This window comes from Phyllobates terribilis, unplaced genomic scaffold, assembly GCF_046119375.1.
Source record: "Phyllobates terribilis strain yellow unplaced genomic scaffold, ASM4611937v1 Scaffold_1__5_contigs__length_1240528914, whole genome shotgun sequence".
In the NCBI taxonomy this organism is placed as follows: domain Eukaryota; kingdom Metazoa; phylum Chordata; class Amphibia; order Anura; family Dendrobatidae; genus Phyllobates; species Phyllobates terribilis.
In genome coordinates, this window is record NW_027362761.1 from 337,589,455 (window position 1) to 337,615,493 (window position 26,039).

A 26,039-nucleotide genomic window follows, 5' to 3' on the forward strand; every position below is an offset into this window, starting at 1 on the left:
AGTCAAACATAAAAAAAATCTTTATTAATCTGGTATCGCTGTAATCGCACTGAACCAAAGAATAAGTCTATGTGCGCATGGTCAGGATTTGAAGCAGAAATTTCCTGCGCGTTTTCACATCTCCTTGGCAGGAAAAACGCATGAGGATTTTCCATGCGTTTTTGATGCGGTTCTTGCAAGTGTTTTTTTAAGCGTTTTTTGAAGCATTTTTGTACATCAATGAATGCTTTCTGGAGCTAAATAAAGTTATTTGGTGGGACAATGCTTGAACCTTCGATTACCATCAGAACTGGGGTGAGTATATTGGTTAATTTGAATGATTAAAGAATGTGTCTGTTGTATTTCAAATAAAGTGTTTACTCTGTGTGTTTATTTAACTCTTTACTTTACTTTAATTAGGTTTGGTCATGAAAAGGTCTGATTGACACATTGACATCACCAAACAAAAGAGCTAGGTGTCAGCTAGTCCCATTCACCCAATCTTCATTAACATTTCTATTTATGTAATTTATGCGACCACTGTGAGCTGGTATTTTTAGCCTGGGAAGGTGCCATTTGCAAACATGGTCCCTGTCTATAATTAACAGCTCACAGCTGGTTCATTAGCAGCTACGTCCCTCCGATCAGCACTCAGCACCAATTTGGACGCAGTGTGTTTTTGTTGAGTCCAAAATGCGGTGTTCTAATGCCGCACTTTTGTTGTCGGTACATGTGAATCTTCAGCATATGACACTTCAATTGGTCAAAATCTGCAGCGGAGACTAGCGTGTCCGCTACAGAAACTGACATGCTGCGGGCGAGTTTGGGTACGTGGCCACGATCAGAGGCCGCTGCAGGTTTGATGCTGCGTGTTTATACAGCGTCAAACCCGCAGTGTCCAGATGTTACCGTATAGTGGATGGGATCTCTAGAAATCCCATGTCCACTACGCGTGCATCTGAGGCTGCAGATTACCTGTGGACACTGACATGCAGCGCGTCTTTCAGGACCGCAGCATGTCAAGTTCTCTTGCGGAGTCGCTAGTCTGTGCAACATAATTTTGACCACTAGAAAGTATAGAATGCAGTAAATACGCATGGTTCGGTGAACACATGTGGATTTACCTGCATTCAATAAAATGCTACGTTTTGGACATCATGAATATTAGCCCCCTCCGCGGCTATTAATATCACCCCTCAGCAGTCCCAGAATGGCGCATTCATAAGATACGCCAAATCTGGTGCTTAGCCTCCGCTCTTCCCACTGCCCTGTAGCGGTGGCGAGTGGGGTAATGTGGTTCACATCAGCCTTGTATTGGCGGCTGACGTGAAGCCCAGGTTAGTAATGGAGGGCGTCTATAAGACTTTACTAACCGCGTAGTAAAATGGTCGCCACTTTTTCAATAAAACACATCCAGAATAAAGTATTTTAATGAAATAAAAAAAAAAAACGGTTCTACAATTTTTTTATTACCCTCTCAGTCCCCGAATCTCTCGATCTCCTGAAAAAAATGTAAAAAAACAAACAACCATATCCCTCACCTGTCCGCCGTCAACGACGTAGTCCACGATCACCGCCATTGAGTGTCCCACGACGATCCGTGTCACTTCGACAGCATTGACATCAGCAATTACTGATGCCACTGCTGTGGAAGACAGAAGTATACTGACGGGTGTAAAATCACCCCTGTCAGTATACATGCTGCTGCAGGAGGTCACTGGGGTTCATCAGCTGATGAGCCCCACCACCATCACCCTGGGAACTTTCTTCATGGTGAGGTCATGTGAGCGATCAGCTGATCGCCCACATCACCGCAGTTCCTGGCAGCTCAGTACACTGCTGGGAGCGAGCGCACTCCCGCAGTGCACTGCTGGGAGGAGAGCATCGCCGCCGGGGACCAGGAGGACTCCGGGGGGGGGGGGGTTGTGGTAGGGCGCCAGACAGGAGAGTATGAAGGGTTTATTTACCTTTTTTTTTTTTTTTTGACCGTTGCTATACCTGGCAGACCTATTAACAAGTGTTTTCGCAACGTTTCCGCGAGCAGAAAACTGCCGCGAAAACGCTTCAAAAACGCTTCATGTGCACATAGCCTAAATTTGTTTAACCACTTATACCGCATGAGGAATGGAGTAAAAAATTAAAACAATTCTTGACCTGCTATTGATTTGTTCATTCTACATCTCAAAGTTCGCAGTAAGTCTCGGCTCACATTCATCCTACGCTCTATGCTGAGCGCTTACACCGGATTTTCCATGTAAATACGTGATTCAGCCGAAACCCAAGACAGAGGATTCCCTATGGTAGATGGAGACACTGTGGACTCTGTTCCATGATTCTGCAATGTCTGTATTTTAAGTGTGCATAAAAGCATGGTTAGCTACAATTTTATGCACCACTGAAAAGGACACATCTGAACAGAGGCCAGACAGAGTCCAGAGTAACTCTGCTGGATCATTAGTGAATGGATCTGTAGAGGGGTGTAATTTCCAAAATGGAGTCACTTGAGGGAGAATTCTGCTCTTCTGCCACTTTGGGGCTCTGAATATGGAGTTCTCAAACTTCTACGAAAATTTGTTCTCCAAGAGTCAAACAGCACTCCGTCCCTCCCGAGTCTCGCCATGTGGCTAAGCACTGTATAAGCACTGTAGAGCCACATATCGGGTATTGCAAAGTTCAGCAGAAATTGTGTGACAAATTTTGTTGCTACTCATTTCCCCATGTGAAAATGTAAAATCTGGGGCTAAAACAAAATTTTTGGTGGTAAAAACATAATCATTTTTTTCTTCACTGTCCAATTCTGTGAAATTCTGTGACACACTCGTGGTGTCAATATCATCATTAGATGAATTCATTGAGAGGTGTGGTTTGTAAAATAGGATCACTTATGAAGGGTCATGGAACCAGCAAACTATAACAGCCAAATCTGCACTATAATATGGCGCTCCTTCCCTTCATAGCTTTGCACTGTGCCTGAAAAGTAGTTCCCGATTACATGTAGGGTATTTCCTATTAGCCCTTATAAAAATTAAAAACTTGGGGCTAAAGCAACATTTTAGTGGTAAAAATGTAATTATTCTTTTTTTACCGCACAATTGTAAAAAATTCTGTGAGGTACATGTGGTGTCAATATGCTCACTGCACCCCTAGATTAATTCATTGAGAGGTATAGTTTGTAAAATGGTGTCACTTATGGGGGGTTTCTGCTGTTCTGTCACCTCAAGGGCTCAGCCAATGTGACATGGCACCCTCAAACCATTTCAGCAAAATCTAAACTCCTATATGGCACTCCTTCCCTTCTGAGCTTTCCACTGCGCGCCAAAAGTAGAAATTGTGCATCAAATTATAAGGTTCATTTTCTCCTATTTGAAAATTAAAAACTTTGGGCTAAACCAATATTTTAGTGGGGAAAAATGGTAATTTTCCATTGACTTAGCCTAATGTTATACAATTCTGTGAATTGTCTGAGGGTTAAAAATGCTCACTACACCCCAAGATGAATTCCTCAAGAAGTGTAGTTTCCAAAATGGGGTCACTTGTGGCGATTTCTGCTGTTTGGCATGCCAGGGGCTCTTCAAATGTGACATGGCGTCACCAATCTATTCCAGCCAAAATGGCGCCCAAATAGTAGTTTTCCCATCACATTATAGGGTATTGGTGTACTCAGCAGAAGTCGAACATATTTTGGGGACAATTTTCTCATGAAAAGGAAAAATCTGGGGCTAAAGCAACATTTTTGGGGGGGAAATGTATTTTTTAATTTTCATGGGTCTACCTTACAAAAATTTTGCGACGCATTTGTGGGTTCAAAGTTCTTTAGATAAACTCCTTGGGAGGTGTAGTTTCCATAATGTGTGTGTGTGTGGGGGGGGGTTCTGCCGTAAAAACATCAGGGGCTCTTCAAACGCGACATGGCGTCCGCTATTTACTCCAGCTAATTTTGCGCTACAAAAGTTAAAGGGTACTCCTTCCCTTCCGAGCTCTACCGTGTACTCAAATAGTAGCTTTCCATCACATATGGGGTACAGGCATACTCAGGAGAAATTGCACAACACATTGTAGGGTCCATTTTCCCTGTTACCCTTTTGAAAATACAAAATTTGGGGCTAAATAAATATTTTGGTGGAAAAAAGTAAAATTTTAATTTTTTCTCTACATTGCTTTAATTCTGGTGAAACCCCCAAAGAGTTAATAAACTTCTTGAATCTGGTTCTGTGCACTTTGAGGTGTAGTTTTTAAAATTATATTTTGTGTCACATAGGGCCTTTGTTGGAAAAATGAGTAATTGCTGATAAACTTTTTAACCCTTCTAACCTTCTACCAAAAATAAATTATGTTTCAAAAATGATACTGATGTTAAGTAGATTTGTGTTATATCTTATTTATTATCTATTTTGTGTGGTATAACTGTCTGGTTTAAGGGCATAAAAATGTAATGTTTGAAAATTGCAGATTTACATTTTTTTGTCAAATTTTCGATATTTTCATAAATAAATGCAAATCATGTCAACCTAAATTTACCACAATATTAAGTACAACATGTCACAAAAACACAATCTAAGACTCACTGGGATATGTTGAAGTGTTCCCGAGTTATTACCACATAAAGGGACACTGGTCAGAATTGAAAAAAATGTCCTGGTCAGGAGCATGAAAACCGGCTGGCGGGTGAAGAAGTTAAAAATATATATAAATATATATACACATATTTATGACTGTGTGTGTATATATGTGTACATATATATATATATATATATATATATATATATATATATAAATATATATACACATATTTGTGACTGTGTGTGTATATATGTGTATATATATATATGTGTATATATATATATATATATATATATATATATATATATATATATATGTACGCACACACAAATTTAAAGAGAATCTGTCAGCAGGATTTTGATAAGTAAACTACAGGCATTGCCATGTTGGCACTGTTACACTGTGTACAGAGGACCAGTGCGAGAGTGCGCAAAAGAGGCTGTCATTGCCGCTGCACCTGGTTCTCTCTACACAGTGGGTGGCGCATGTGCAGATTGAGAACATCGCTTGCTGATAGATGAAGGTTCAGTGACCTGTCATTTAAAGGGGTTTTCCCACGAACAAAAGTTCATTTTTAAAATTGTCTGTGTCTGACCGTGTAGGGATCATACCACAGCTCCTGGGCACGGGAGGACGCAAGAGAGTGTACAGATATTACAGCAGGAGATCGCAGAGGATTCATTTTGTGAAGTAAAATATTGTTTAAAAACAGGCAGTGAAATATTTTACCTCACAAAATGAATCCTCTGCGATCCCCTGCTGTAATATCTGTACACTCTCTTGCGTCCTCCCTTGCCCAGGAGCTGTGGTATGATCAGACCGTGTTCCGTACATGGTCAGACACAGCCAATTTTTAAAATTAACTTTTGTTTGTGGGAAAACCCCTTTAAGCACAGAATGATGACCAAGATGCTCGTACTTTGGGGCGGGCCTGTGGGCAGGTCTTTTCTTGGTGCTCTGGCCTAGAGCACCAAGAAAAGACCTGCCCACATGCTGAACCGAAGCACGAGCATATCATTAAATGAAAACTTCAAGTAAAGATTACACAAGAACTCCAGAAAGGATTTCCTCACCACAGGTATCACTTTAATCATTGCAACAGTGCAAACATGACAATGCCTGTAGTTTACTTAGCAAAATCCTACTGACAGGTTCCCTTTAAATCGTCTCCCTTTCTCCCCATTAAAGATAAAGAAATGGGAAAAATGTAAAAAAATATACAAGTGGTATCACTACATCTGTAAAAGCCTGGTCTATCAAAATATTAAATTAATTAACCTGATCGATAAACAGCGTAGTGAGAAAGAAAACACAAGAATTATGGTTTTTCGGACACTGCAACACCACAAAAAAAAGCAAGAGGTGAACAAAACCTACCCCAAAATGGTATCGATAAAAACAACAACTCAGAGAGAAAAAAACAAGCATTCACTTATCTCCATCGTAAGAAAGTTGAACCCCTTCACCTGCTGGCAATTTTCCATTTTTCGTTTTTTCCTCTCCTTTTAAGAGTAACTTTTTTTAAATTTCCGTCAATACGGTTGTACTTTTGAATTACATCATTGATTTTAAAAAAGATATTCCTAGTGCGGTGAAATTGCAAATAAAGTGCAATTCCTCAATTGATTTTTGGGTTATTTACCATGTTTACTATATGGTAAAACTGACTTGTCACTATGAGGCTGTGTGCCCACGTAGCGTTTTTCAAGCGTATATGCTGCGGAATTTCCGCAGCGTAAACGCTTGAAAAACGCATGTAGATCCGCACCCCATGGTCCCCAATGGCATTCCGCAATGTCAATGCCCATGCTGCGGATTTTTCCGCAGCGTATATGCTGCAGTCAAAAATCCGCAGCATGTTCATTAATTTTGCGGAAGCGCCGCGGAATCAATGTGCGGATGGTACCCAAGTCTGGAGGAGAGGAGACTCTCATCCAGACCTGGGTACCAAAGAACCTGTAAAAAAAAGAATAAAATAAAGTTTATACTTATCTTCTGATGTTTTCCCTCCGTCGCGCTGTTGTCTGAAGGACCTGCCACGTCATTGAGTCATGTGACCCACCACATGACTCAATGACGTCACCGCAGGTCCTGCACACAGCAGCGTGAGCCGCTCAAGCCTCCGGACGGGGCAGAGAATGAATCAGAAGGTGAGTATAAAGTTTATTTTTTTTTTTTTTACCATTCTGAACAAGTTGTCAAGCACTTTTCCAAGTGATGCTTGGAGAAGTGCTTGATAACCCGCATGCGGAAATGCATGCAAAGACGCCTCACAAACGCTTCTACCTGGCGGGAAAACCGCATGTAATATCCGCATGCGATTTTCCCGCCAGGGAGAAGCGTAAAAAATATGCTTCAGGTCCGCAACGTGGGCACATAGCCTGATTCCGCAGGTCAGTATGAGTACGCAAATACCAAACGTATAGTTTATTTATTTAAGTGCTGGGAAAAAAAATCTGAAATTTGTATGAAAAAAAGTTTTTGGGTTTGTCGCCATTTTCCAAAACCCGTAACGTTCTATTTTTTCGGGATCTGGGGCTGGGTGATGGCTTATTTTTTGAGACTTGAGCTGATGTTTTTATTGATACAATTTTTGGGTAGATATGATGTTTAAAGCTCCTGTTATTGCATTTTATTGCAAGGTTGTGGCGACCAAAAAACGCAATTCCGGAGTTTTGATCTTTTTTCTGGTTACGCCATTTACGGATCTGAATATTTTACTTTATATTTTGATAGATTGGACATTTCTGAAAGCAGCGATACCAAATGTATTTTTTTTTATTTTTAATGAGGCAAAAGGGGGTGATTAAACTTTTTTTCCACTTTTTACTTTATTTAATAGTCCCCTTAGGAGACTTGAAGCAGCGATTGTCTAATCGCTTGTGCTGTACATAGCAGTGCTTCAGCACTGTTTTGTATAGCAGAAGTGACGATTATGAACACCGGCCACGGGTTGACTCACAATGACAGGCACGGGGGTCTTCTGCAAACCCCCAGCTGTCATAACAACCCGTTGGCGCCCCGCAATCACGTAATAGGGGCAATGATGGCCGGGACTTGTGACGCGCTTCCAGCCAGCGCGTGTTAAATGCCTGTCAGTGATTGACAGCGGCATGTAACTTGCTAACAAGTCTTTCGGTTCCACCCCCAGCTGATAAGGGCACTTGATGACTGATTTAGCAGGGAAAGATGCAGGCACAGCGCTGGAGCCCAGATCAAAGGGAGGGACACGACTGATGACGTGTATATCAAATTTCGGAATATGGCCAAAAAAGTATTTTATTTTACAAATTTTCGATTTTTATGCATGTTTGGTATCTCCGTAATCGTAGTGACATGGAGAACAACATTGCTGGGCAATGTTGACTGCATAGTGAGCATTGTAAATATAAAAAATGGTGGAATGATTTTTTTTTGCGGTTTAAACACACTTGCAATTTTTTTCCCCAACTTCCAGTACATCACATGATAAAAATGGATGGTGCCATGCAAAAGTACAACTCGTCCCGCAAAAAACAAACCCTCATCAATCTATGTCGACATAAAAATTATAAAGTTATCACTCTTTAAAGAAGCGGAAAAAACAAAAATGGGAAAGTCATGTCGGGAAGGGGTTAATGAATCTGGAGTGTCAGAAAAGTGTCTTGGACCTCTGCACAAACCTTACTACATTCAAGGAAGGACTGGAGTAAAATTTCTGGTGTAAAGTACACTACAGCTCGCCAAGAATTAGACGAGTTGTGGTGTCACACCCCTGTGACGCCTATTTTGGCAGAGCAGGCAAAACTGGCTCAACCTCGAGTTGCACAGAAATTTGACAACTTTTTAAAGTGTTTTACACTGGATGGCATAAACACTTTGATGATTCCATGAACTAATATTTTTTATTTTTTCAATTGTAGGGAAAAAAAACTTTTAATGACAAATTCCTTTTTAAACGGAACCTGTCAGTAGTATCAACCCTCCTAAGCAGTTTATATGGACATGCAGATCATAGGAAGCGGAATAATATGATACCTTGATATCTGCGATCTGATGTCTTATTCCAGAAAAATCCACGTTTTTTTTGTATGTAAATGATCTTATCATCCCCCCTTCTCGGCACAGCCCCTCATCATCATCCCTTCTCTACACAGCCCTTCATCATCATCCCCCCTTCTCCACACAGCCCCTCTCAAATAACATCAAACCTTTTCCTGTGAAAGCCCCCCAATAAGCAGCCCCATAAGTAGCAGCGGCCATTTCCATCTGCAACCCTCCAACATACAGCCCCATTTAGTAACATCATCCATGTTTCTTTGCCCCCAAAATACATCCTCAGACCATTCACACTTTGTCCTGAGTCTTCATTCCCATCTCCTCACACGGCTCCATGGTGCAGAACTTAGTCCTCTCCTCACGGCTCCATGGTGCACACTCTCAGTTCTCTCCACTCCAGCAGCCTCAGTACAACGCTGCTTCCTGCTATCAGGTCGGCACTGGACTAAAGGCGGCCTTGAGAAGGGGGTGACGATGAGGAGCTGTGTGTAGAAGGGGGGATGATGATGATGAGGGGCTGTGCGGAGAAGGGGGGATGATGATGAGGGGCTGAGCGGAGAAGAGGATGATGATGAGGGGCTGTGCTTGGAAGGTGATGATCACGAGAGGCTGTGCAGAGAAGAGGCGGATGATGATGAGAGACTGTGCGGATGATGAGGGGCTGAGCGGAGAAGGGGGTTTGATGAGGAGCTGTGCGGGAAAGGGGATCATGAAGAGGAGGGGAGGTGTTGGGAAGGGGATCATGAGGAGGAGGGGGATGTGCAGTAAATGGGGTAATATCACATGCGCAGGGCTGCATACTGAGTGCCTGTATGGAGAAGGGGGTGATGTTACTCAACTGGGGATGCATGCTGAGGGGCTGCGCAAGGAAGGGGATGATATTATTGCTTATTAGGGACTGTGCAGGGAAGGGAGTGATGTCACTCGTTGGGGGCTGGTGGTGATGTTACTTCGTTGGGACTGTATGCTGGAGGACTGATGCATGACGGTGCTCCATGGAGTTGCATGCTGAGATGCTGCAAAGGGAAGGGGATTAACTCAATCACATGGGGCAGCATGCTGGGGGTCTGTGTGGTAAATGGGGGTAATGTCACTCGTGTGGGGCTATATGAAGTGCCGCTGATCAGGGTAGTGGGTGATGTTACTTGTGTGTTGCTGCATGTGGAAGGGGTTGGTCTGCATAGGGAAGAGGGTGATTCCTGTCACAGGGGCTGCAAGTTGATGGGGCTCTGGGGGAGCGGAGGGTGATATCACTCGCATGCTTTTTGTTTTCATCATTACTTATCTCTAAGGTGGCTTAACCCCTTAGTGACAGAGCCAATTATGTCCTTAGTGACCAAGCCAAATTTTACAATTCTGACCACTGTCATTTTATGAGGTAACTCTGGAACGCTTTAATGGATCCCACTGATTCTGAGAATGTTTTTCCGTGACATATTGTACTTCATGATTGTAGTAAAATTTCTTCCGATATGGCTTGCTTTTATTTGTGAAAAAAAAAATGGAAATTTGGCTACAATTTAGAAAATTTAGCAATTTTCAAACTTTGAATTCTTATGCCCTTAAAGGGAATCTGTCACCCCCTGGGACTTATCGACTTATCTGACTAACTAATATGGGCATACAGGTGATAGAAATGTAAATCAATACCTACCTGTCTGGCTCATATTAGAGGTCTTGTTGCTGTGAAATGTCTTTTTATTCATACAAGTTTCTGGTGGGTTCTAGTCCCAGGGACCGGAAGAAACCCCTGACTGCTGTGAGAATTATATTGTTTCCCCCCCCTCCCCTGCACATCACAGTGCCCTGTTACATGCAGTTGCGGCAGCCACACTTCACTTTTTACAGAAGGCGCACTTGTACTATGTACTATGCAGTCATAGTACAGCAGGGTTCTTGTGCACAGGCGCCGGGAAGTCACAGCACAGGATTTGGCCGCCGCAAATTTTTCCAACAAAATTTACAAAACCATTTTCTTTAGGGACCATATCACATTTGAAGTGACATTGATGGGTCTATATGACAGAAAATACGCAAAAGTGACACCATTCTAAAAACTGCACCCCTCAAGGTGCTCAAAACCACATTCAAGAAGTTTAATTCTTCATGTGCTTCACAGCAGGGCTGTGGAGTCGAGAGTTGTGAGCCCATTTCGGTGGAGTCGGTATAAAATGAACAAACTCCGACTCCTAAAATATATAATAAATTGGGTACAGTAGTTCAATGCAGTTGTGGGGAATATTTTTTCATAAGAATTTGGGAATATTTTGAAATGTCCTATAAATGTCTGTCCTATTCCTGATCTAAGGGTCTAGACTTTTAGCTGAGATGAATCTGTGCTACAGTAAATTTATCACTTAAACATGAGCCATGTATGAGGGAGTCGGAGTCGTGGAGTCGGTGTCATGGAAATTGAGGAGTCGGAGGTTTGGCTTACGGACTCAACAGCCCTGATTCACAGGAACTGAAGCAACGTGGAAGGAAAAAATGAGCATTTAACTTTTTTCACTAAAATTTTACTTCAGACCCCAATTTTCTTATTTTTAGAAGGTTAACAAAAGAAAACGAATCACAAAAATTTGTTGTGCAATTTCTCCTGAGTGCACCGATACTCCATATGTGGGGGAAAACCACTGTTTGGGCGCACGGCAGGGCTTGGAAGGGAAGGAGCACTGTTTTGAGTTTTTGAACGTAAGATTGTCTGGAATCGAGAACGGTAGCCACCTTGGAGAGCCCCTGTTCTGTCTAAAGAGTAGAAATCACCCACAAGTGACCTCATTTAGGAAACTAGACCCCTCAATGAACTTATCTAGATGTGTGATGAGCAGTTTGAACCACCAGGTGCTTCACAGAAGTTTATAACATAGAGCTGTGAAAATAAAAAAATCTAACTTTTTCCACAAACATGATCTTTTAACCCCAATTTTATTATTTTCACAAAGGTAAGAAAAGAAAATGGACCCCAAAAATTGTTGTGCAATTTCTCCTGAGTAAGGTGATGAGCAGACGCCATGCTGCGTTTGGAGAACCCCTGATGTGCCTAAACAGTGGAAATCCCCCACAAGTGACCCCATTTTGGAAGCTACACTCCGCAAGGATTTTATCCAGGGGTATAGTGAGCATTTTGAACCCAGAGGTACGACACAGAATTTTATTACATTAGATCGTCATATTGAATGTTGTCATTAGTGTTGAGTGCAAGTGCTCGCTACTTGAGTTTGCATCGGTACTTGGGTATGCACCAAGTATTGCGGGTGCTCAAGTGACATGCTCGAGTCCCCGTCCAGCATGTTTCACGGTTGTTAGACACCCAAAAAAAACATGCTGGGATTGCTCGTGTATGGCAGGCAATACCCACAAGGTTTTTTTGGCTGTGTAACAGCCGCAAACCATGCGGGGCGGAGACTTGAGCATGTCACTCGAGCACCCGCGATACTCAGTGCATACCCAAGTACCTGATGCACAATACAACCCTAACCCTAATCCTGACCCTAAGCCTAACTGTAACCCTAACACAACTCTAACCCTAACACAACCCTAAGCCTAACACAACCCTAAGGCTATGTGCCCACGATGCAGAAATGCTCAGGATTTTTTCCTGAGCATTTCTACATCTCCCTGGCAGAAAAAAACGCATGCGGATTGTACATGCGTTTTCCTGCCAGGGACATGCGGAAATGAAGTGTTCTTCACTTGCATTTCCGCATGCGGGTTGACAAGCGCTTTCCAAGTGATTTTAGCATCACTTGGAAAGTGCTTGTCAACTTGGTCACACTATATAAATCCATGCAAACAGCATGGATTTATATAGTGTGACCCCAAAGAATGGTTAAAAATAAAAAAATAAATGTATACTTACCCTCCGATGGCCCCCGGTGTCCTGCTTCACTCTGTTCTCCCTTGCCGGCAGCGGTGGATTGAAGGACCTGACTCTGACGTCAGCGCAGGTCCTTCATTCCATCGCGAAGTGCCGGGAAGCAAGGAGGAGCACAGCGTGGGCCGCCGGAAGGTAAATATATATTTATTTTTTATTTTATTCTTTTTTTTACAGATTTTTTAATGGTACCTGGGTGTGGATGAGACTCTCCTCTCCTACACACCCGGCTACCATCCGCACATTAGAACGCGCCAATTAAGCAAGTACAGATGCAGTCTTGCAGAATTGGCGCGTTCTAATGCAAGTCAATGGCGGCGAAAACGCAGCACTTCCACAAAATAATTGGAAGTGCTGCGTTTTTTTCCGCAATGATAATCCGCAGCGGAAATTTCCGCAGCATGTGCACAGCACATGCAGATTATCATTGGGGGACATGGCAGGCCTTCTACCCGCTGCGGAAACGCTTAAAAAACGCATCGTGGGCACACAGCCTAACACAGCATCGGATGCTTGGGTATGCACAGAGTATTGCGGGTGCTCGACTAAAATGCTCGAGGCCCCGCCCCGCATGTTGACACGCCAAAAAAAAAAATTCAGGGGATCCCCGTGTATGGCAGGCAATTCCCACGTGGTTTTTTTTTTGCTGTATAACAGCCGTGAAACATGTGGGGTGGGAACTCGAGCATCTCACTTGAGTACCCGCAATACTTTGCATATCCGAGCACCCGATGCAAACTCAAGTAGCAAGCACTTGCGCGCAACACAAGTCATCATAGCGTCATAATTTTTATCTTCTTTACCTTTGAAAAAATCCCAACCCCAAAACAACCCTAACAAAACCTTAACCCAACACAACCCTATCTCCAACCAGAACAGAACCCTAACCTAAACCCTAACTCCAACCCCAACACAACCCTAAGGCTGCGTGCACACGATGCGTTTTTGCGTTTCCGCTGCGGAAATGCATAAAAAAAGCATGGTAATCCGTGAATCTGCATGTGAATCCACATGTATTCTGCAGGAAAAACGCATGCACAATCTGCATGCGTTTTTTCAGCCAGGGAGATGCAGAAAGGCTGCAGAAATTTTCTGCTTCATTTCTGCATTGTGGGCACATAGCCTAATTCTAACCCTAATCCTAACCCCAAGTGCAAAGAATGGAAAAAATAAATACATTTTTATTTTATAATTTTTCTCTAACAGGATGACAAAGGGGGATTTGATTTACTTTTTTTTTTTGCTTTTGATCACTGTGATAGGCTCTATCACAGTGATCGAAAGGAACCAATAGGGAAAATTCCCTATTGTTGCCGGGTACCGGCCGGCAGATATCGGCGTGCATACTGCGCCCGCCATTTTTTTTCTTACAGGAAGACGATGGAGGGCCAGGGGACGGATCAGGAGATCCGGGGGATATTAGAGGTACCGGGGAGGCTCAGGGGGCATCACTGCTTTCTCCTCTAACATGTATATGATGTCTTTAAGCTGAAGAAACTTATACAGATAATATTGACTGTAATTCTCATCATTTTACAGTGAATGCAGCCATTGTCTTAATATCAGAATTGTGGGCTGTAGATATTAATCATTAACAGTCATAATAATTTATTATGATTTTTAAATTTGTCTCTAAAAAAAATTTTGCTCAATTTTTTGATAAGCTGTCCAGAAAAAAAAGTCAAGTTGGCAACCCTACCAGCATCCCAATACATAGTGGAGGCAACCCTGCCAGCGTGAATATATTGGAGAAGGGAGCCGCTGGTTCCTCCCACTATTTGGCGCAAGCAACTGTGGCAGCAGATGCGATGAGCGATTTCACTACATTGCGTCTGGAACGTCAGTGCACATAAGAAAGACAGATGCAGAGTGCCAGGATAATGAGATCAAGGTGAGTATTTTTTTTTTTGCGTGGATGTGGGGGGTCTCATCGATATAGAGGGGCTGTGTGTGGGGGCTCATACAGTATATAAGGGGCAATGTGTGAGTTTTCATACTAACTAGAGGGGCTATGGTGACCATAATACTGTCTGGGTTGTTGTGTGGCATCATACTGTGTATAACGCCTGTGAGAACCATTATACCATGTATGGAGCTCTCTGAGGTCATACAGTGTGGTTGGATGTGAGACAGTCCTGTGTGTGGGGAAGGCTGTGAGGATCATCATTACTGTCTCTGTGGGGGGGAGATATGGGTGTCATCACTGTCGGGGAGGCTGTGTGGGGGGGGCTGTGATGACCATCAAACCATGTGGGGGGGGGGTTGTGAGATCATCACACCAAAATAAATTGGCCACCCCTGATATACTTAAGCCCTTTCTGACATTGGGCGTACTATTCCGTACCTGCGCCATGGGCCTTTTGGGCCAGATACGGAATAGTACGTCCTGGCGATATCACCTGCACACAGGCTGTGCGGGTGCGATTGCCGCCGGGTGTCAGCTGATCATCACAGTTGACACCCAGTGCTATGTGCAGGGAGCGGTCCCGCACCGTTCCCTGCACATTAACTCCCGAAATGCTGCAATCTACAGTACAGACCAAAAGTTTGGACACACCTTCTCATTTAAAGATTTTTCTGTATTTTCATGACTTTGAAAATTGTACATTCACAGTGAAGGCATCAAAACTATGAATTAACACATGTGGAATTATATACTCAACAAAAAAGTGTGAAACAACTGAAAATATGTCTTATATTCTAGGTTCTTCAAAGTAGCCACCTTTTGCTTTGATGACTGCTTTGCACACTCTTGGCATTCTCTTGATGAGCTTCAAGAGGTAGTCACCGGAAATGGTCTTCCAACAATCTTGAAGGAGTTACCAGAGATGCTTAGCACTTGTTGGCCCTTTTGTCTTCACTCTGGGGTTCAACTCACCCCAAACCATCTCGATTGGGTTCAGGTCTGGTGACTGTGGAGCCCAGGTTATCTGGCGTAGCACCCCACCACTCTCCTTCTTGGTCAAATAGCCCTTACACAGCCTGGAGGTGTGTTTGGGGTCATTGTCCTGTTGAAAAATAAATAATGGTCCAACTAAACGCAAACCGGATGGAATAGCAAGCCGCTGCAAAATGCTGTGGTAGCCATGCTGGTTCAGTATGCCTTCAATTTTGAATAAATCTCCAACAGTGTCACCAGCAAAGCACCATCACACCATCACACCTCCTCCTCCATGCTTCACGGTGGGAACCAGGCATGTAGAGTCCATCCGTTCACCTTTTCTGCGTTGCACAAAGACACAGTGGTTGGAACCAAAGATCTCAAATTTGGACTCATCAGACCAAAGCACAGATTTCCACTGGTCTAATGTCCATTCCTTGTGTTCTTTAGCCCAAACAAGTCTCTTCTGCTTGTTGCCTGTCCTTAGCAGTGGTTTCCTAGCAGCTATTTTACCATGAAGGCCTGCTGCACAAAGTCTCCTCTTAACAGTTGTTGTAGAGATGTGTCTGCTGCTAGAACTCTGTGTGGCATTGACCTGGTCTCTAATCTGAGCTGCTGTTAACCTGCGATTTCTGAGGCTGGTGACTCGGATAAACTTATCCTCAGAAGCAGAGGTGACTCTTGGTCTTCCTTTCCTGGGGCGGTCCTCATGTGAGCCAGTTTCTTTGTAGCGCTTGATGGTTTTTGCAACTGCACTTGGGGACACATTCAAAGTTTGCCCAATTTTTCGGACTGACTGACCTTCATTTCTTAAAGTAATGATGGCCATTCGTTTTTCTTTACTTAGCTGCTTTTTCCTTGCCATAATAGAAATTCTAACAGTCTATTCAGTAGGACTATCAGCTGTGTATCCACCTGACTTCTGCACAACACAACTGATGGTCCCAACCTCATTTATAAGCCAAGAAATCCCACTTATTAAACCTGACAGGGCACATCTGTGAAGTGAAAACCATTTCCGGTGACTCCCTTCTTGAAGCTCATCGAGAGAATGCCAAGAGTGTGCAAAGCAGTCATCAAAGCAAAAGGTGGCTACTTTGAAGAACCTAGAATATAAGACATATTTTCAGTTGTTTCACACTTTTTTGTTAAGTATATAATTCCACATGTGTTAATTCGTAGTTTTAATGCCTTCAGTGTGAATGTACAATTTTCATAGTCATGAAAATACAGAAAAATCTTTAAATGATAAGGTGTGTCCAAACTTTTGGTCTGTACTGTAAATCGATTGCACCATTGAGGGAGCAAGGGGGGAGGTAAGACCCGATACTTACCTCCTCTCCGGCGTCCCGCGGCGTCTTAGTCCGGTCCTGGATGTTGTCATGGTGACCCGATGTCGTCATGACAACATCCGGGTCACCAGAATGCAAGAAGTTACTTTGGTCATGCGCAGTGCATGACCAAAGTAACTTCTGCTCGTGCAGCGCTGACAGGCTGCATAGTATAGGGAGCTGCTGCTCTCTATGCTATACAGCCGATCAGGCTGCAAATTGTGAAAGTCCCAGAGTGGGACAATGTGTAAAAGATCAAAAAGTGTCAGAAAGTGAAAAAAAAAAAAAAAAAAAATAATAATCCCAAAAAAATAAAAATATATTGTACCCATAAATGAATATTCTTATGAAAAAAAAAAACAAAAACAATAAAAGTATACATATTTGGTATCGCCGCATCCAGAATGACCTGACCTATTAAACATTCCCACTAGTTAACCTTTTTAGTGAGCACGGTAGGAAAAAAAAAAAAAGCAAAAAACTATACTTTCATCATATCGCCAAACAAAAAATGGAACAAGACGCGATCAAAAAGACACATGTAAATAAAAATGGTACCGCTGAAAACTTCATCTTGTCCCACAAAAAAAAGCTGCCATACAGCTCCAACGGCCGAAGAATACAGAAGTTATAGCTCTCAGAATAAAGCAATGCGGATATAAATGTGGTACCGCTGTAAACGTACTGACCCAAAGAATAAAGCTGCTTTATCAATTTTACCACACGCAGAACGGCATAAAAAAAAAAACAATTCCCGAATTGTTGGTTTTGTTTATTCTGCCTCTCAAAAATCAGAACAGAAAGCCATCAAAAAATGTCACGTACCCAAAAATAGTACCAATAAAAACGTCAACTTGTCCTGCAAAACACAAGCCGTCACATGACTCTGTCGGCCGAAATATGGAAAAATTATAGCTTTCAAAATATGGCGATGCAAAAACTAGTCTTCGCAAAAAAAAAAACGTTTTTTTAGTGTGTGACAGCTGTCAATCATAAAAAAAACTATATCAATCTGGTATTGCTGTAATCGCATACACCCGAAAAATAAAGTCGTCTAATCACCTATACCACACGAGTATACCAAAACTATGTCCATCAGCCTCTGGAATGTAGCCGGGGCCCGTGTAACCCAAAAGGCAAGACAACATAGTGATAGAGACCCCCTCCGGTGTTATAAAGGCGGTCTTCTCCTTCGCCGATTCTGTCAGAGGCACCTGTCAGTAACCCTTGGTCAGATCGAGCGTGAAGTACTGGGCCTGCCCCAGTGTCTCAATTAGCTCGTCCACTCGTGGCATTGGATAAAGGTAAAAGTTTGACACCTCATTTAATTTTCGGAAGTCGCTACAGAATCATAACGATCCGTCCGGCTTCGGAATCAGCACAATGGGGCTAGCTTACTCACTCCAGGATTCCTTGAATATTCCTAGTTTGAGCATCTGTTTTACTTCCGCCGCAATGGCTTGCCTCCGGGCTTCTGGTACACGGTACGGTTTCATTCGCACCCTTACCCGAGGCTCGGTGACAACGTTATGTTGGATGACACAGGTGCGGCCAAGCAGTTCGGAGAATACATCCATATTCTGTTGCACTAATGTCTGAGCCTCCCGCCGCTGCTGCTTAGTGAGGGCCTCACTTATCTTTACCTCTCCTCCGGGCTCGTCCCTGACCGGTGACAGAGGGTTCCCAGATGGTAGGACCGGAGTCGCATCCGTAATCATACATTCCCAGTCTTTCCGGGCTTTTAGCAAGTTCACATGATACAGTTGTTCCGGTTTTCTCTTTCCGTGTTGGTACACTGTGTAATTTACCTCCCCAACCTTCTCCCGGACTTCATATGGCCCTTGCCACTTGGCCAAGAGCTTACTCTCGGCAGTGGACACTATTACCAATACCCAATCCCCTTCTTTAACCCCTTTACCCCCAAGGGTGCTTTGCACGTTAATGACCGGGCCAATTTTTACAATTCTGACCACTGTCACTTTATGAGGTAATTACTCTGGAACGCTTCAACGGATCCCCCTGATTCTGAGACTGTTTTTTCGTGACATATTGTACTTCATGATAGTGGTAAAATTTATTCGTTATCACTTGCGTTTATTTGTGGAAAATAACGGACATTTGGCGAAAATCTTGAAAATTTCGCAATTTTCAAAATTTTAATTGTTATGCCCTTAAATAAGAGAGATATATCACACAAAATAGTTAATAAATATCATTTCCCACGTGTCTACTTTACATCAGCACAATTTTGGAACCAAATTTTTTTTTTTTAATAGGGAGCTATAAGGGTTAAAAGTTGAGCAGAGATTTCTCATTTTTACAACAAAATTTACAAAACCAATTTTTTAGGGACCACATCACATTTGAAGTGACTTTGAGGGGTTTTTATGACAGAAACTACCCAAAAGTGACACCATGCTATAAACTGCACCCCTCAAGGTGCTCAAAACCACATTCAAGAAGTTTATTAACCCTTCACAGGAATTTTTGGAATGGGGAAGAAAAAAATGAACATTTAACTTTTTTCAAAAAATGTTTCTTTACACCCAATTTTTCTTATTTTTGCAGTTAACAGGAAAAAATGGACCCCAAAATTTGTTGTGCAATTTCCCATGAGCATGCAGATACCCCATACTTGGGGAAAAAATACTGTTTGGGCGCACGGCAGGACTCAGCAGGGAAGGAGCTCCATTTGACTTTTTGAATGTAAAATTTGCTTGAATAATTAGCGGACGCCATGTTGCGTTTAGAGAGCCCCTGATGAGCCTAAACAGTAGAAACCGCCCCATAAGTGATACCATTTTGGAAACTAGACCCCTCAGGGAACCTATCTAGATGTGTGGTGAGCACCTTGAACCCCCAGGTGCTTCACAGAAGTTTATAACATGGAGCCGTAAAAATAAAAGTTTCACATTTTTCCCACAAAAATGTTTTTCAGCCCCCAGTTTTGCATTTTCATAAGGGTAACAGGAGAAATTGCACCATGCAACTTGTTGTGCAATCTCTCCTGAGTAAGCCGATACCCCATATGTGGGGGAAAACCACTACTTGGGCTGACGGCAGGGTTCGGAAGGGAAGGAGCGCCATTTGACTTTTTGAATGTAAAAGTTGCTTGAATAATTAGCGGACGCCATGTTGCATTTGGAGAGCCCCTGGTGTGCCTAAACAGTAGAAAACCCCCACAAGTGACACCATTTTGGAAATTAGACCCCTCAGGGAACTTATCTAGATGTGTGGTGAGCACCCTTAACCCCCAGGTGCTTCACAGACGTTTATAACATGGAGCCGTGAAAATAAAAAAAATCAAACTTTTTCCACAAAAATGATCTTTTAGCCCCAATTTTTTTATTTTCACAAGGGTAAGAGGAGAAAATGGAACCTAAAACTGTTGTGCAATTTCTCCTGAGTACGCCAATACCCCATATGTTGGGAAAATACACTGTTTTGGCACATTTCAAGGTTCAGAAGTGAAGGAGCACTCTGTGGCTTTTTAAATGTGAAATTGGCTGGAACCAAGAGCGGATGCCATGTCGCACTTCGGGAGCCCCTGGTGTGTTTAAATAGTGGAAACCCCCCACAATTGACTCCATTTTGGAAACTAGACCCCTCAAGGATTTTAGCAAGGAGTATAGTGTACATTTTGAAGCCAGAGGTATGACAGAATTTGATAACATTAGGTCATCATATTGAATAAGTTGTCATTAGTCTTGATAGCAAGTGCTCGCTACTTGAGTTTGCATAGGTGACTCGGGTATGCACCATGTATCGCGCGCAGGTGCTCGAGTGACATGCTCGAGTCCCCGCCTCGGATGTTTCACTGTTGTTAAGACACCCAAAAAAAACATGCGGGGATCGCTCGTGCATGGCAGGCGATCCCAGCAATGTTTTTTTTGGCCACGAAGCATATGGGGCAGAGACTTGAGCATGTCACTCGAACACCCGCGATACTCAGTGCATACTCGAGCGCCCGATGCAAACTCAAGTAGCGAGCACTTGTGCTCAACACTGGTCGCCATATTGTCATTTTTTTTCTTTACTTTTGAAAAAATCCCAACCCTAATACAACCCTAACCCTACCCTAACCCTAGCTCAACCCTAACCCTAGCCCAACCCTAACCCAACCCAAATACAACCCCAACCCTAGCCCAACCCAAATACAACCCCAACCCTAACCCTAACCCCAACCCTAATACAACTCTAACCCTAACACAACCCTAACCCTAGAGTTTATTTTTTACGCCGTTCCTCTTGTGATATAACTGATTAGACGACTTTATTCTTCGGGTCGGTGCGATTACAGCGATACTAGATTCATATCGGGTTTTTATGATTGACAGCTGTCACACACTAAAAGACTTTTTTTTGCAGACTAGTTTTTGCATCGCCATATTTTGAGAGCCGTAATTTTTTCCATATTTTGGCCAACAGAGTAATGTGATGGCTTGTTTTTTGCCGGACAAGTTGACGTTTTTATTGGTACCATTTTCGGGCATGTGACATTTTTTTTTTTGATCGCTTTCTATTCCGATTTTTGGGAGGAATAATAAACAAAAAACAGCAATTCAGGAATTATTTTTTGGGGGGGGTTATGCCGCTCCGCGTGTGGCAACATTGAAAAAAAAAGGCTTTATTCTTCGGGTCAGCAAGTTTACAGCGGTACCGCATTCATATAGTTTTTTTATGTTTTGGCGCTTTTACACAAGAAAAACTTTTCTAGAAAAAAAGATTTTTTTTTTATCGGTTTATTCTGAGAGCGGTAACTTTTATTTTTCGGATGATGGAGCTGTATGGCGGCTTGTTTTTTGCGGGACAAGATTACGTTTTCAGCGGTACCATTTTTATTTAAATTCGTCTTTTTGATCGCGTGTTATTCCATTTTTTGTTTGGCAGTATGATGATAAAGCATTGCTTTTTGCTTCATTTTTCATTTTTTTTTTTACCATGTTCACTAAAGGGGTTAACTAGTGGGATAGTTTTATAGGTCAGGTCGTTCCAGACGCGGCAATACCAAATATGTGTACTTTTATTGGTTTATTATTTTTTTCATAATAAATATTATGGGTACAATATATTTTTATTTTTTGGGGATTATTTTTTTATTTTTTTTTTTATATTTTTACATTTTTCTTTTCCTCTTTACTACTTTTTTTTTTACTGTTACACACTGCAGCCTGATCGGCTGTATAGCATAGAGAGCTGCAGCTCCCTATGCCATGCAGCCTGTCGGCACTGCACACAGGGAGACATTACTTTGTTCATGCACTGCGCATGACCAAAGTAACGTCCTGCCTCCTGGTGACCCGGATGTTGTCATGACGACATCCGGGAGCTGCCGCACACATTGCTGAAGGCTGGAGAGGAGGTGAGTACAGGCGCTTACCTCCCCCTTGCCCTCGACTTTGATCACAGCATTGCGGGGATTAATGTGCAGGGAGCGGTGCGGGACCGCTCCCTGCACATAGCACCAGGTGTCAGCTGTGTCAATCAGCTGACACCTGGTGGCGATGGCCCTCAGCGCTTGTGTACGGGCACGATCACATTATGCTTAATAGTACGTAGCTGGTCCATAAGTCCCAGGGTACAGCTACGTACTATTACTGACGTGGTCGGAAAGGGGTTAATCAGTGTAATGTCGCCCACCTGATAGTGTATGTAGTTTACTGAACACAATCCTGCTGACAGGTGCGCTTTAAAGAAAAATAAAAAATATACCTAAAAGAGTACTGGATAGTTTAAGAAATGTTTATTAGGTTAGTTAGAGTAGAGAAGGGCCCTACCAAAAGAGTCTACCTTGTCATGGTGGCGGATTAAAAATCTTTTGGCCAAAACAAAAGCTGCTGGCTGTTATGTGATATGGTATTCAATGGGAACTGTTATTGTGATTGGTGAGGATGTGGTGCGTAAGATGAGTTTTTCCAAGAATGAGCGGTGGGACTTGGAAATTTCAAGGGGTGGAGGTGGAGCAGGGGTGGAGGCAGAGCTGGGGTGGAGGCAGAGCTGGGGTGGAGCCTGGGCAGAGTCTCAAGGGGGCTTAAAAATGTAGCCAGTATGGGTTCCTGAAATTCCTGGTGGCAGACATGACTATGAGGTCCTCAAAAAATCAACTTCATTCTAGTCACCTCACTAGTGAGCCATCTAGAGTGGAGTGGCTACAATAAGGTCCTCAAAAAATCAACTGGATCTAAGAGCGGGTGGTGATTTGCGGGAAGGGTTGTGGTAGTAACAGCGCAGTCAACAGAAACATAATTTACATCACAAAAGTTGTGTGAATTATGCCAGAAATATTCTCCAGTGACGCCGGACATATCTGTAATAATTTATAGCACTTCTGTGTTGTTAATTATGATGATTTTGTCGGTGCGCCCACTCTTGAAAATGTAGGTGCTGCGGACAGGACTGGTGGTCACACAGCAAAAGTCAAATTTTGGCAAGACTATATAATCAGCGTTGAATGTAATTATTTATATAAAAAAAAAGCAATAATAAAAATGCAAGTTTTATTAATCAGGGGAAAAAATAATTTTCCCCATAGTAATACATGAAAAAATATAACAGAATAAAAAAAAATTATGTATGACCTTGGATGTTGGCTCCAGCAAAAACTTGAACAATTCCCTAAACAAGCATTAAAAAGCCAGATGAGGTGACTAGAATGGAGTCTATGAGGAGCTCCTGGAATGAACTCCATCCAGTCACCTCAGTACTGAAATGTCTAGAGTGGAGACTACAGTGAAATCCTCCAAAAAAAAAAATGCACCCTAGGCCCCTAACACTTACCCTCCTTGCCGCCATGTTGAGAGCTCATCCAAGCTCCAGTGTGCGCTCTTCTACACCAGTTATACTTCAAAGGATTTACATACACCGCAGCACACGTCTACAAAATTAGGCTTTTCTCGTTTTCTGATTTACCACACACCTCTCCCGCCATTTGTAAGGTCACTGTACTCTACACCCAGCGCTGCAGGGAACTTCTCTGACCAGTCAACGCGACCACACTTCGTGAATTAGCGACTTTAACAAACACAATTTTATGTACGGCAACAAAAATGTGCGGTCTACGAAACAACCTAAACTTGAATGGAATTGGAAATAACTAAATCACCTTATTAGAAGTTGTCGCCTTCGTAATGCGCTGACAGAGTACAATACCGCCCAAGCGTTCACCCTCTGCTCCTCCGACTTTCTATCTGCGCAATCGGCTAATCCATTCACATATAACGCTACGCTTACTAAAGAATCCTTCCGCGCTTAAAATAGCGCCATCAATTAAGGTAATTGTTTAGAGTGGCTGAGAATGATCACATAGTAATACTTAGCTTCACTGTGGAGTAAATGACACAATGTGTGTTACTAGAAATGGTTTTAATGTGTGTCCATAGGAACTCTTTTTATTGCGCGGAGGAAGCATGATGATTTTACGGTCTGACAATGTATTTTAGCCAATAGAAAGTCACCAATTTTCGCGCGTTTTTAGGTGATTGGTCGCCGCGTCTTGTCAGTTGTGGCAGGATGTAGCCAATAGGAGGGTGTGAGGGAACAGTGTGAGGTAAAAGTATGACTGCTACTTGGTGAAGATTTGTAAACGTCCTTTCTAACTAAAAAGTCGTGTTAGAGCGCTGCTGCCATTACCTGCTCTCCTTTCCATCATGGTGACAGCTGCATACCAGTTACATAGAGTTCTCTCTGTCCACTGTAGCATGCCATATACAACCTACCTGTTTGGTCCCAGCATATACCCCACCTGCTAAGCTTTCTATGGTCAGAGGGGCACCAATGATTTGTTTCAAGGTCTTTTCTAAACGTGATCAGGAGCAGAAATACATTTTAAAAGGAAACCTATACACGCGTTCAATCGCTCTCCACCACTCCGGAGGTCCCTGACGGACTCCGCTTACTTTCTGCAGCCATCACATGTTAGGCTGTGTGCTCACTATGCGTTTTTTAAGCGTTTCCGCAACGGCAATTCTGCTGCAGAAATGCTTAAAAAAGCTCTTGGTAGAAGGTCTGCTATGTTCCCCAATGATAATCCGCATGTGCTCTGCACATGATGCGGAAATTTCCACTGCAGATTATCATTGCGGAAAAATCCGCAGCACTACCAATTATTTAAAATAAAAAATATACATTATACATACCTTCTGATGGCCCCCGGTCTCCATAGTGATCCATCCTGGCTTCCCGGCAGCTCGCGATGGTCAAAAAGGACCTGCCATGACGTCATTTAGTCATGTGACGGATCACTCGACCGCTGACCTCGGCGGTCGCATGACCCGTCACATGACTAAATGGCGTCATGGCAGGTCCTTTTACACAACCGCAAAACACCGGGAAGACCGGACGCATCGGATGAGGACACCGGGGGCCACCAGAAGGTAAGTATAATTTTTATTTTTTACCATTCTTTTACGGTTAGCGAAATTGCACAATTCTATTGATATTTCATAGGTTGCGTTGTCTTCTTGTAGGCTCTGTACCTGTCCATGCAAAGTGCCACTTAGCCAGATAAATTGAATTATACTTCTCTATGGATCTATGTATGTTTGCATCTGTGTGCTCATGTCTTGATACAGTCACACTTTACCTGTACAATAGTGCTATCTGCTGGTAAAAAATGATATTGACTAGTAATAATGTTTTTATCTTTGAAATGTCTTTCTTTACAATATGTTGATACAAGACGAGGGTACAGAAGAATGTGACTGCAAGCATTTCAGATCTGGTCATTCTCTTCAACTTGAACTTGCAAAAAAAGGTGTTACCCTTTCTCATTGAACTATCAGTAACTTGTTAGTACAAAGTATTGCAAAGTGCATTGCCTTAGGCCGCATTCACACATCCATATTTAAAGGGAACCTGTCATGTCCTGTGTAGTATCTAAACTGCCATTGCGTTGTTAGTGATGCAATGTGCATCACTAACACGCTTTTTCCATTAAAATCGTCGTGTTGTGTAAATATGTAAAAAACACTTTATATGTTTATATCATACCTGCTCGTTTAGTCGTAGGGGTGTGATACCAAGCATTTAGTCAGGGTTGGCTCCGCCCACACCATTTGAATTCTGCTCCCGGCTTGCGCTGACGTCACTGTGGCGCTTGTGCAGTATGTCATGGCCAGTCACGCTTGTAGATCTGGGAGCCGCAAATGCGCACGGGAGCAAGAGAGAATGACTCGCTCCAGCAAGCGGGCACCGGACCTCCTCTGAGTTCAGTGAGTGACAGGACACCACTCGCTGAGCGCAGGTCTGGGGCCCGCTCGCTGCAGGAGTCATTCTCCCCGGGCCTCGGTGTGAGCGGTCGCATGGATTACAGCGGGGGACACTTAGGACAGGTGAGTATATGGATTTTTTTAATTTTATTCTTATATTTACAGGTGGA

At 42.9% G+C, this 26,039-nt stretch overlaps 1 protein-coding gene across 1 annotated transcript in view; it reads right to left on the bottom strand.

The window, feature by feature from the left end:
• The window catches only part of PIWIL1 (piwi like RNA-mediated gene silencing 1), a 462,439-nt gene extending 438,583 nt beyond the window's left edge, over positions 1–23,856 (bottom strand). The window contains exon 1 of the mRNA XM_073676134.1: positions 23,766–23,856. The gene's annotated coding sequence lies outside the window, so the exon portion shown is untranslated. The remainder of the gene's footprint in view (positions 1–23,765) is intronic.
• Between the last annotated feature and the right edge of the window lie 2,183 nt (positions 23,857–26,039).